Consider the following 14,596-nt stretch of genomic DNA (forward strand, 5'->3'; position numbering starts at 1 on the left):
TTGTTTATGGAAAACACGTTTTTTCTGTATTTCAATGTTGCAACTTGCTGAAAACTGTCCACAATGTTCATTTCATCTCAAATAGACAGCACAGCAAACATTGGACATCCAGAGTGCATCAAACATGATTTAGAGCTTGTTTATGGAAAACACGTTGTTTCTGTATTTCAATGTTGCAACTTGCTGAAAACTGTCCACAATGTTCATTTCATCTCAAATAGACAGCACAGCAAACATTGGACATCCAGAGTGCATCAAACATGATTTAGAGCTTGTTTATGGAAAAAACTTTTTTATTTTTTATTTTAATGGTATAACTTGCTGAAAACTGTCCACAATGTTAATTTCATCGCAAATAGACATCACAGCAAACATTGGACATCCAGAGTGCATCAAACATGATTTAGAGCTTGTTTATGTAAAAAAAAATAATTCTGTATTTCAATGTTGCAACTTGCTGAAAACTGTCCACAATGTTCATTTCATCTCAAATAGACAGCACAGCAAAAATTGGACATCCAGAGTGCATCAAACATGATTTAGAGCTTGTTTATGTAAAAAAAAATAATTCTGTATTTCAATGTTGCAACTTGCTGAAAACTGTCCACAATGTTCATTTCATCTCAAATAGACAGCACAGCAAAAATTGGACATCCAGAGTGCATCAAACATGATTTAGAGCTTGTTTATGGAAAAAAAAAATATTTTTTATTTTTAAGTTGTAACTTGCTGAAAACTGTCCACAATGTTCATTTCATCTCAAATTGACAGCACAGAAAAAAATTGGACATCCAGAGTGCATCAAACATGATTTAGAGCTTGTTTATGGAAATATATTTTTTTTTTCTGTATTTCAATGTTGCAACTTGCTGAAAACTGTCCACAATGTTCATTTCATCTCAAATAGACAGCACAGCAAAAATTGGACATCCAGAGTGCATCAAACATGATTTAGAGCTTGTTTATGGAAAACACGTTTTTTCTGTATTTCAATGTTGCAACTTGCTGAAAACTGTCCACAATGTTCATTTCATCGCAAATAGACATCACAGCAAACATTGGACATCCAGAGTGCATCAAACATGATTTAGAGCTTGTTTATGTAAAAAAAAATAATTCTGTATTTCAATGTTGCAACTTGCTGAAAACTGTCCACAATGTTCATTTCATCTCAAATAGACAGCACAGCAAAAATTGGACATCCAGAGTGCATCAAACATGATTTAGAGCTTGTTTATGTAAAAAAAAAAAATTCTGTATTTCAATGTTGCAACTTGCTGAAAACTGTCCACAATGTTCATTTCATCTCAAATAGACAGCACAGCAAAAATTGGACATCCAGAGTGCATCAAACATGATTTAGAGCTTGTTTATGGAAAAAAATGTTTATTTTTTATTTTTAAGTTGTAACTTGCTGAAAACTGTCCACAATGTTCATTTCATCTCAAATTGACAGCACAGAAAAAAATTGGACATCCAGAGTGCATCAAACATGATTTAGAGCTTGTTTATGGAAATATTTTTTTTTTTTCTGTATTTCAATGTTGCAACTTGCTGAAAACTGTCCACAATGTTCATTTCATCTCAAATAGACAGCACAGCAAAAATTGGACATCCAGAGTGCATCAAACATGATTTAGAGCTTGTTTATGGAAAACACGTTTTTTCTGTATTTCAATGTTGCAACTTGCTGAAAACTGTCCACAATGTTCATTTCATCGCAAATAGACATCACAGCAAACATTGGACATCCAGAGTGCATCAAACATGATTTAGAGCTTGTTTATGTAAAAAAAAATAATTCTGTATTTCAATGTTGCAACTTGCTGAAAACTGTCCACAATGTTCATTTCATCTCAAATAGACAGCACAGCAAAAATTGGACATCCAGAGTGCATCAAACATGATTTAGAGCTTGTTTATGTAAAAAAAAAAAATTCTGTATTTCAATGTTGCAACTTGCTGAAAACTGTCCACAATGTTCATTTCATCTCAAATAGACAGCACAGCAAAAATTGGACATCCAGAGTGCATCAAACATGATTTAGAGCTTGTTTATGGAAAAAAATGTTTATTTTTTATTTTTAAGTTGTAACTTGCTGAAAACTGTCCACAATGTTCATTTCATCTCAAATTGACAGCACAGAAAAAAATTGGACATCCAGAGTGCATCAAACATGATTTAGAGCTTGTTTATGGAAATATTTTTTTTTTTCTGTATTTCAATGTTGCAACTTGCTGAAAACTGTCCACAATGTTCATTTCATCTCAAATAGACAGCACAGCAAAAATTGGACATCCAGAGTGCATCAAACATGATTTAGAGCTTGTTTATGGAAATAATATTTTTTTCTTCTGTATTTCAATGTTGCAACTTGCTGAAAACTGTCCACAATGTTAATTTCATCTCAAATAGACAGCACAGCAAAAATTGGACATCCAGAGTGCATCAAACATGATTTAGAGCTTGTTTATGGAAAACACGTTTTTTCTGTATTTCAATGTTGCAACTTGCTGAAAACTGTCCACAATGTTCATTTCATCTCAAATAGACAGCACAGCAAACATTGGACATCCAGAGTGCATCAAACATGATTTAGAGCTTGTTTATGGAAAACACGTTGTTTCTGTATTTCAATGTTGCAACTTGCTGAAAACTGTCCACAATGTTCATTTCATCTCAAATAGACAGCACAGCAAACATTGGACATCCAGAGTGCATCAAACATGATTTAGAGCTTGTTTATGGAAAAAACTTTTTTATTTTTTATTTTAATGGTATAACTTGCTGAAAACTGTCCACAATGTTAATTTCATCGCAAATAGACATCACAGCAAAAATTGGACATCCAGAGTGCATCAAACATGATTTAGAGCTTGTTTATTTAAAACAAAATAATTCTGTATTTCAATGTTGCAACTTGCTGAAAACTGTCCACAATGTTCATTTCATCTCAAATAGACAGCACAGCAAAAATTGGACATCCAGAGTGCATCAAACATGATTTAGAGCTTGTTTATGGAAAAAAATGTTTATTTTTTATTTTTAAGTTGTGACTTGCTGAAAACTGTCCACAATGTTCATTTCATCTCAAATAGACAGCACAGCAAACATTGGACATCCAGAGTGCATCAAACATGATTTAGAGCTTGTTTATGGAAAACACGTTTTTTCTGTATTTCAATGTTGCAACTTGCTGAAAACTGTCCACAATGTTCATTTCATCTCAAATAGACAGCACAGCAAAAATTGGACATCCAGAGTGCATCAAACATGATTTAGAGCTTGTTTATGGAAAAAACGTTTTTATTTTTTATTTTAATGTTATAACTTGCTGAAAACTGTCCACAATATTAATTTCATCGCAAATAGACATCACAGCAAAAATTGGACATCCAGAGTGCATCAAACATGATTTAGAGCTTGTTTATGTAAAACAAAATAATTCTGTATTTCAATGTTGCAACTTGCTGAAAACTGTCCACAATGTTCATTTCATCTCAAATAGACAGCACAGCAAACATTGGACATCCAGAGTGCATCAAACATGATTTAGAGCTTGTTTATGTAATAAATAAAAAAAAACTGTATTTCAATGTTGCAACTTACTGAAAACTGTCCACAATGTTAATTTCATCTCAATTTGACAGCACAGCAAAAATTGGACATCCAGAGTGCATCAAACATGATTTAGAGCTTGTTTATGGAAAAAACTGTTTTTTTTTTTATTTCAATGTTGTAACTTGCTGAAAACTGTCCACAATGTTCATTTCATCTCAAATAGACAGCACAGCAAAAATTGGACATCCAGAGTGCATCAAACATGATTTAGAGCTTGTTTATGGAAAACACGTTTTTTCTGTATTTCAATGTTGCAACTTGCTGAAAACTGTCCACAATGTTCATTTCATCTCAAATAGACAACACAGCAAACATTGGACATCCAGAGTGCATCAAACATGATTTAGAGCTTGTTTATGGAAAACACGTTTTTTCTGTATTTCAATGTTGCAACTTGCTGAAAACTGTCCACAATGTTCATTTCATCTCAAATAGACAGCACAGCAAACATTGGACATCCAGAGTGCATCAAACATGATTTAGAGCTTGTTTATGGAAAAAACTTTTTTATTTTTTATTTTAATGGTATAACTTGCTGAAAACTGTCCACAATGTTAATTTCATCGCAAATAGACATCACAGCAAACATTGGACATCCAGAGTGCATCAAACATGATTTAGAGCTTGTTTATGTAAAAAATAATAATTCTGTATTTCAATGTTGCAACTTGCTGAAAACTGTCCACAATGTTCATTTCATCTCAAATAGACAGCACAGCAAACATTGGACATCCAGAGTGCATCAAACATGATTTAGAGCTTGTTTATGTAAAAAAAAATAATTCTGTATTTCAATGTTGCAACTTGCTGAAAACTGTCCACAATGTTCATTTCATCTCAAATAGACAGCACAGCAAACATTGGACATCCAGAGTGCATCAAACATGATTTAGAGCTTGTTTATGGAAAACACGTTTTTTCTGTATTTCAATGTTGCAACTTGCTGAAAACTGTCCACAATGTTCATTTCATCTCAAATAGACAGCACAGCAAACATTGGACATCCAGAGTGCATCAAACATGATTTAGAGCTTGTTTATGGAAAAAACTTTTTTATTTTTTATTTTAATGGTATAACTTGCTGAAAACTGTCCACAATGTTAATTTCATCGCAAATAGACATCACAGCAAACATTGGACATCCAGAGTGCATCAAACATGATTTAGAGCTTGTTTATGTAAAAAAAAAAAATTCTGTATTTCAATGTTGCAACTTGCTGAAAACTGTCCACAATGTTCATTTCATCTCAAATAGACAGCACAGCAAAAATTGGACATCCAGAGTGCATCAAACATAATTTAGAGCTTGTTTAAGGAAAACAAGTTTTTTCTGTATTTCAATGTTGCAACTTGCTGAAAACTGTCCACAATGTTCATTTCATCTCAAATAGACAACACAGCAAACATTGGACATCCAGAGTGCATCAAACATGATTTAGAGCTTGTTTATGTAATAAATTAAAAAAAACTGTATTTCAATGTTGCAACTTGCTGAAAACTGTCCACAATGTTCATTTCATCTCAAATAGACAGCACAGCAAAAATTGGACATCCAGAGTGCATCAAACATGATTTAGAGCTTGTTTATGGAAAAAACTGTTTTTTTTTTATTTCAATGTTGTAACTTGCTGAAAACTGTCCACAATGTTCATTTCATCTCAAATAGACAGCACAGCAAAAATTGGACATCCAGAGTGCATCAAACATGATTTAGAGCTTGTTTATGTAAAACAAAATAATTCTGTATTTCAATGTTGCAACTTGCTGAAAACTGTCCACAATGTTCATTTCATCTCAAATAGACAGCACAAAAAACATTGGACATCCAGAGTGCATCAAACATGATTTAGAGCTTGTTTATGGAAAAAACTGTTTTTTTTTTATTTCAATGTTGTAACTTGCTGAAAACTGTCCACAATGTTCATTTCATCTCAAATAGACAGCACAGCAAACATTGGACATCCAGAGTGCATCAAACATGATTTAGAGCTTGTTTATGGAATACACGTTTTTTCTGTATTTCAATGTTGCAACTTGCTGAAAACTGTCCACAATGTTCATTTCATCTCAAATAGACAGCACAGCAAACATTGGACATCCAGAGTGCATCAAACATGATTTAGAGCTTGTTTATGGAATAAATAAAAAAAAACTGTATTTCAATGTTGCAACTTGCTGAAAACTGTCCACAATGTTCATTTCATCTCAATTTAACAGCACAGCAAAAATTGAACATCCAGAGTGCATCAAACATGATTTAGAGCTTGTTCATGGAAAAAAACGGGGTTTTTTTATTTTAATGTTGTAACTTGCTGAAAACTGTCCACAATGTTCATTTCATCTCAAATAGACAGCACAGCAAAAATTGGACATCCAGAGTGCATCAAACATAATTTAGAGCTTGTTTAAGGAAAACAAGTTTTTTCTGTATTTCAATGTTGCAACTTGCTGAAAACTGTCCACAATGTTCATTTCATCTCAAATAGACAGCAAAGCAAACATTGGACATCCAGAGTGCATCAAACATGATTTAGAGCTTGTTTATGTAATAAATAAAAAAAAACTGTATTTCAATGTTGCAACTTAATGAAAACTGTCCACAATGTTCATTTCATCTCAAATAGACAGCACAGCAAAAATTGGACATCCAGAGTGCATCAAACATGATTTAGAGCTTGTTTAATGGAAAAAACTGTTTTTTTTTAATTTCAATGTTGTAACTTGCTGAAAACTGTCCACAATGTTCATTTCATCTCAAATAGACAGCACAGCAAAAATTGGACATCCAGAGTGCATCAAACATGATTTAGAGCTTGTTTATGGAAAAAAATGTTTATTTTTTATTTTTATGTTGTAACTTGCTGAAAACTGTCCACAATGTTCATTTCATCGCAAATAGACATCACAGCAAAAATTGGACATCCAGAGTGAATCAAACATGATTTAGAGCTTGTTTATGTAAAAAAAATAAGTCTGTATTTCAATGTTGCAACTTGTTGAAAAAGGTCCACAATGTTCATTTCATCTCAAATAGACAGCACAGCAAACATTGGACATCCAGAGTGCATCAAACATGATTTAGAGCTTGTTTATGTAATAAATTTAAAAAAAACTGTATTTCAATGTTGCAACTTGCTGAAAACTGTCCACAATGTTCATTTCATCTCAATTTGACAGCACAGCAAAAATTGAACATCCAGAGTGCATCAAACATGATTTAGAGCTTGTTCATGGAAAAAAACGGGTTTTTTTTATTTTAATGTTGTAACTTGCTGAAAACTGTCCACAATGTTCATTTCATCTCAAATAGACAGCACAGCAAAAATTGGACATCCAGAGTGCATCAAACATAATTTAGAGCTTGTTTAAGGAAAACAAGTTTTTTCTGTATTTCAATGTTGCAACTTGCTGAAAACTGTCCACAATGTTCATTTCATCTCAAATAGACAGCACAGCAAACATTGGACATCCAGAGTGCATCAAACATGATTTAGAGCTTGTTTATGGAATAAATAAAAAAAAACTGTATTTCAATGTTGCAACTTGCTGAAAACTGTCCACAATGTTCATTTCATCTCAATTTGACAGCACAGCAAAAATTGAACATCCAGAGTGCATCAAACATGATTTAGAGCTTGTTCATGGAAAAAAACGGGGTTTTTTTATTTTAATGTTGTAACTTGCTGAAAACTGTCCACAATGTTCATTTCATCTCAAATAGACAGCACAGCAAAAATTGGACATCCAGAGTGCATCAAACATAATTTAGAGCTTGTTTAAGGAAAACAATTTTTTTCTGTATTTCAATGTTGCAACTTGCTGAAAACTGTCCACAATGTTCATTTCATCTCAAATAGACAGCACAGCAAACATTGGACATCCAGAGTGCATCAAACATGATTTAGAGCTTGTTTATGTAATAAATTAAAAAAAACTGTATTTCAATGTTGCAACTTAATGAAAACTGTCCACAATGTTCATTTCATCTCAAATAGACAGCACAGCAAAAATTGGACATCCAGAGTGCATCAAACATGATTTAGAGCTTGTTTATGGAAAAAACTGTTTTTTTTTTATTTCAATGTTGTAACTTGCTGAAAACTGTCCACAATATTCATTTCATCTCAAATAGACAGCACAGCAAAAATTGGACATCCAGAGTGCATCAAACATGATTTAGAGCTTGTTTATGTAAAACAAAATAATTCTGTATTTCAATGTTGCAACTTGCTGAAAACTGTCCACAATGTTCATTTCATCTCAAATAGACAGCACAGCAAACATTGGACATCCAGAGTGCATCAAACATGATTTAGAGCTTGTTTATGGAAAGAAATGTTTATTTTTTATTTTTAAGTTGTGACTTGCTGAAAACTGTCCACAATGTTCATTTCATCTCAAATAGACAGCACAGCAAACATTGGACATCCAGAGTGCATCAAACATGATTTAGAGCTTGTTTATGGAAAACACGTTTTTTCTGTATTTCAATGTTGCAACTTGCTGAAAACTGTCCACAATGTTCATTTCATCTCAAATTAACAGCACAGCAAACATTGGACATCCAGAGTGCATCAAACATGATTTAGAGCTTGTTTAATGGAAAAAACTGTTTTTTTTTTATTTCAATGTTGTAACTTGCTGAAAACTGTCCACAATGTTCATTTCATCTCAAATAGTCAGCACAGCAAAAATTGGACATCCAGAGTGCATCAAACATGATTTAGAGCTTGTTTATGGAAAAAAATGTTTATTTTTTATTTTTATGTTGTAACTTGCTGAAAACTGTCCACAATGTTCATTTCATCTCAAATAGACAGCACAGCAAACATTGGACATCCAGAGTGCATCAAACATGATTTAGAGCTTGTTTATGTAATAAATAAAAAAAAACTGTATTTCAATGTTGCAACTTGCTGAAAACTGTCCACAATGTTCATTTCATCTCAATTTGACAGCACAGCAAAAATTGAACATCCAGAGTGCATCAAACATGATTTAGAGCTTGTTCATGGAAAAAAACGGGTTTTTTTTATTTTAATGTTGCAACTTGCTGAAAACTGTCCACAATGTTCATTTCATCTCAAATAGACAGCACAGCAAACATTGGACATCCAGGGTGCATCAAACATGATTTAGAGCTTGTTTATGTAATAAATAAAAAAAAACTGTATTTCAATGTTGCAACTTGCTGAAAACTGTCCACAATGTTCATTTCATCTCAATTTGACAGCACAGCAAAAATTGAACATCCAGAGTGCATCAAACATGATTTAGAGCTTGTTCATGGAAAAAAACGGGTTTTTTTTATTTTAATGTTGCAACTTGCTGAAAACTGTCCACAATGTTCATTTCATCTCAAATAGACAGCACAGCAAACATTGGACATCCAGGGTGCATCAAACATGATTTAGAGCTTGTTTATGTAATAAATAAAAAAAAACTGTATTTCAATGTTGCAACTTAATGAAAACTGTCCACAATGTTCATTTCATCTCAAATAGACAGCACAGCAAAAATTGGACATCCAGAGTGCATCAAACATGATTTAGAGCTTGTTTATGGAAAAAACTGTTTTTTTTTTATTTCAATGTTGTAACTTGCTGAAAACTGTCCACAATGTTCATTTCATCTCAAATAGACAGCACAGCAAAAATTGGACATCCAGAGTGCATCAAACATAATTTAGAGCTTGTTTAAGGAAAACAAGTTTTTTCTGTATTTCAATGTTGCAACTTGCTGAAAACTGTCCACAATGTTCATTTCATCTCAAATAGACAGCACAGCAAACATTGGACATCCAGAGTGCATCAAACATGATTTAGAGCTTGTTTATGTAATAAATTAAAAAAAACTGTATTTCAATGTTGCAACTTAATGAAAACTGTCCACAATGTTCATTTCATCTCAAATAGACAGCACAGCAAAAATTGGACATCCAGAGTGCATCAAACATGATTTAGAGCTTGTTTATGGAAAAAACTGTTTTTTTTTTATTTCAATGTTGTAACTTGCTGAAAACTGTCCACAATGTTCATTTCATCTCAAATAGACAGCACAGCAAACATTGGACATCCAGAGTGCATCAAACATGATTTAGAGCTTGTTTATGGAAAACACGTTTTTTCTGTATTTCAATGTTGCAACTTGCTGAAAACTGTCCACAATGTTCATTTCATCTCAAATACACAGCACAGCAAACATTGGACATCCAGAGTGCATCAAACATGATTTAGAGCTTGTTTATGGAAAAAACTTTTTTATTTTTTATTTTAATGGTATAACTTGCTGAAAACTGTCCACAATGTTAATTTCATCGCAAATAGACATCACAGCAAAAATTGGACATCCAGAGTGCATCAAACATGATTTAGAGCTTGTTTATGTAAAACAAAATAATTCTGTATTTCAATGTTGCAACTTGCTGAAAACTGTCCACAATGTTCATTTCATCTCAAATAGACAGCACAGCAAAAATTGGACATCCAGAGTGCATCAAACATGATTTAGAGCTTGTTTATGGAAAAAAATGTTTATTTTTTATTTTTAAGTTGTGACTTGCTGAAAACTGTCCACAATGTTCATTTCATCTCAAATAGACAGCACAGCAAACATTGGACATCCAGAGTGCATCAAACATGATTTAGAGCTTGTTTATGGAAAACACGTTTTTTCTGTATTTCAATGTTGCAACTTGCTGAAAACTGTCCACAATGTTCATTTCATCTCAAATACACAGCACAGCAAACATTGGACATCCAGAGTGCATCAAACATGATTTAGAGCTTGTTTATGGAAAAAACTGTTTTTTTTTTATTTCAATGTTGTAACTTGCTGAAAACTGTCCACAATGTTCATTTCATCTCAAATAGACAGCACAGCAAACATTGGACATCCAGAGTGCATCAAACATGATTTAGAGCTTGTTTATGGAAAACACGTTTTTTCTGTATTTCAATGTTGCAACTTGCTGAAAACTGTCCACAATGTTCATTTCATCTCAAATAGACAGCACAGCAAACATTGGACATCCAGAGTGCATCAAACATGATTTAAAGCTTGTGTTATGTAATAAATTAAAAAAAACTGTATTTCAATGTTGCAACTTAATGAAAACTGTCCACAATGTTCATTTCATCTCAAATAGACAGCACAGCAAAAATTGGACATCCAGAGTGCATCAAACATGATTTAGAGCTTGTTTATGGAAAAAACTGTTTTTTTTTTATTTCAATGTTGTAACTTGCTGAAAACTGTCCACAATGTTTATTTCATCTCAAATAGACAGCACAGCAAAAATTGGACATCCAGAGTGCATCAAACATAATTTAGAGCTTGTTTAAGGAAAACAAGTTTTTTCTGTATTTCAATGTTGCAACTTGCTGAAAACTGTCCACAATGTTCATTTCATCTCAAATAGACAGCACAGCAAACATTGGACATCCAGAGTGCATCAAACATGATTTAGAGCTTGTTTATGTAATAAATTAAAAAAAACTGTATTTCAATGTTGCAACTTAATGAAAACTGTCCACAATGTTCATTTCATCTCAAATAGACAGCACAGCAAAAATTGGACATCCAGAGTGCATCAAACATAATTTAGAGCTTGTTTATGTAAAACAAAATAATTCTGTATTTCAATGTTGCAACTTGCTGAAAACTGTCCACAATGTTCATTTCATCTCAAATAGACAGCACAGCAAACATTGGACATCCAGAGTGCATCAAACATGATTTAGAGCTTGTTTATGGAAAAAACTGTTTTTTTTTTATTTCAATGTTGTAACTTGCTGAAAACTGTCCACAATGTTCATTTCATCTCAAATAGACAGCACAGCAAACATTGGACATCCAGAGTGCATCAAACATGATTTAGAGCTTGTTTATGGAAAACACGTTTTTTCTGTATTTCAATGTTGCAACTTGCTGAAAACTGTCCACAATGTTCATTTCATCTCAAATAGACAGCACAGCAAACATTGGACATCCAGAGTGCATCAAACATGATTTAGAGCTTGTTTATGGAAAAAACTTTTTTATTTTTTATTTTAATGGTATAACTTGCTGAAAACTGTCCACAATGTTAATTTCATCGCAAATAGACATCACAGCAAACATTGGACATCCAGAGTGCATCAAACATGATTTAGAGCTTGTTTATGTAAAAAAAAATAATTCTGTATTTCAATGTTGCAACTTGCTGAAAACTGTCCACAATGTTCATTTCATCTCAAATACACAGCACAGCAAACATTGGACATCCAGAGTGCATCAAACATGATTTAGAGCTTGTTTATGGAAAAAACTGTTTTTTTTTTATTTCAATGTTGTAACTTGCTGAAAACTGTCCACAATGTTCATTTCATCTCAAATAGACAGCACAGCAAACATTGGACATCCAGAGTGCATCAAACATGATTTAGAGCTTGTTTATGGAAAACACGTTTTATCTGTATTTCAATGTTGTAACTTGCTGAAAACTGTCCACAATGTTCATTTCATCTCAAATAGACAGCACAGCAAACATTGGACATCCAGAGTGCATCAAACATGATTTAGAGCTTGTTTATGGAAAAAACTTTTTTATTTTTTATTTTAATGGTATAACTTGCTGAAAACTGTCCACAATGTTAATTTCATCGCAAATAGACATCACAGCAAAAATTGGACATCCAGAGTGCATCAAACATGATTTAGAGCTTGTTTATGTAAAACAAAATAATTCTGTATTTCAATGTTGCAACTTGCTGAAAACTGTCCACAATGTTCATTTCATCTCAAATAGACAGCACAGCAAAAATTGGACATCCAGAGTGCATCAAACATGATTTAGAGCTTGTTTATGGAAAAAAATGTTTATTTTTTATTTTTAAGTTGTGACTTGCTGAAAACTGTCCACAATGTTCATTTCATCTCAAATAGACAGCACAGCAAACATTGGACATCCAGAGTGCATCAAACATGATTTAGAGCTTGTTTATGTAAAACAAAATAATTCTGTATTTCAATGTTGCAACTTGCTGAAAACTGTCCACAATGTTCATTTCATCTCAAATACACAGCACAGCAAACATTGGACATCCAGAGTGCATCAAACATGATTTAGAGCTTGTTTATGGAAAAAACTGTTTTTTTTTTATTTCAATGTTGTAACTTGCTGAAAACTGTCCACAATGTTCATTTCATCTCAAATAGACAGCACAGCAAACATTGGACATCCAGAGTGCATCAAACATGATTTAGAGCTTGTTTATGGAAAACACGTTTTTTCTGTATTTCAATGTTGCAACTTGCTGAAAACTGTCCACAATGTTCATTTCATCTCAAATACACAGCACAGCAAACATTGGACATCCAGAGTGCATCAAACATGATTTAGAGCTTGTTTATGGAAAAAACTTTTTTATTTTTTATTTTAATGGTATAACTTGCTGAAAACTGTCCACAATGTTAATTTCATCGCAAATAGACATCACAGCAAAAATTGGACATCCAGAGTGCATCAAACATGATTTAGAGCTTGTTTATGTAAAACAAAATAATTCTGTATTTCAATGTTGCAACTTGCTGAAAACTGTCCACAATGTTCATTTCATCTCAAATAGACAGCACAGCAAAAATTGGACATCCAGAGTGCATCAAACATGATTTAGAGCTTGTTTATGGAAAAAAATGTTTATTTTTTATTTTTAAGTTGTGACTTGCTGAAAACTGTCCACAATGTTCATTTCATCTCAAATAGACAGCACAGCAAACATTGGACATCCAGAGTGCATCAAACATGATTTAGAGCTTGTTTATGGAAAACACGTTTTTTCTGTATTTCAATGTTGCAACTTGCTGAAAACTGTCCACAATGTTCATTTCATCTCAAATAGACAGCACAGCAAAAATTGGACATCCAGAGTGCATCAAACATGATTTAGAGCTTGTTTATGGAAAAAACGTTTTTATTTTTTATTTTAATGTTATAACTTGCTGAAAACTGTCCACAATGTTAATTTCATCGCAAATAGACATCACAGCAAAAATTGGACATCCAGAGTGCATCAAACATGATTTAGAGCTTGTTTATGTAAAACAAAATAATTCTGTATTTCAATGTTGCAACTTGCTGAAAACTGTCCACAATGTTCATTTCATCTCAAATAGACAGCACAGCAAACATTGGACATCCAGAGTGCATCAAACATGATTTAGAGCTTGTTTATGTAATAAATTAAAAAAAAACTGTATTTCAATGTTGCAACTTGCTGAAAACTGTCCACAATGTTAATTTCATCTCAATTTGACAGCACAGCAAAAATTGGACTTCCAGAGTGCATCAAACATGATTTAGAGCTTGTTTATGGAAAAAACTGTTTTTTTTTTTATTTCAATGTTGTAACTTGCTGAAAACTGTCCACAATGTTCATTTCATCTCAAATAGACAGCACAGCAAAAATTGGACATCCAGAGTGCATCAAACATGATTTAGAGCTTGTTTATGGAAAAAAATGTTTATTTTTTATTTTTAAGTTGTGACTTGCTGAAAACTGTCCACAATGTTCATTTCATCTCAAATAGACAGCACAGCAAACATTGGACATCCAGAGTGCATCAAACATGATTTAGAGCTTGTTTATGGAAAACACGTTTTTTCTGTATTTCAATGTTGCAACTTGCTGAAAACTGTCCACAATGTTCATTTCATCTCAAATAGACAGCACAGCAAAAATTGGACATCCAGAGTGCATCAAACATGATTTAGAGCTTGTTTATGGAAAAAACGTTTTTATTTTTTATTTTAATGTTATAACTTGCTGAAAACTGTCCACAATGTTAATTTCATCGCAAATAGACATCACAGCAAAAATTGGACATCCAGAGTGCATCAAACATGATTTAGAGCTTGTTTATGTAAAACAAAATAATTCTGTATTTCAATGTTGCAACTTGCTGAAAACTGTCCACAATGTTCATTTCATCTCA

Source organism: Oncorhynchus mykiss, chromosome 10 (assembly GCF_057628025.1).
Source record: "Oncorhynchus mykiss isolate SJ-2025 chromosome 10, ASM5762802v1, whole genome shotgun sequence".
Classification (NCBI taxonomy): Eukaryota; Metazoa; Chordata; class Actinopteri; order Salmoniformes; family Salmonidae; genus Oncorhynchus; species Oncorhynchus mykiss.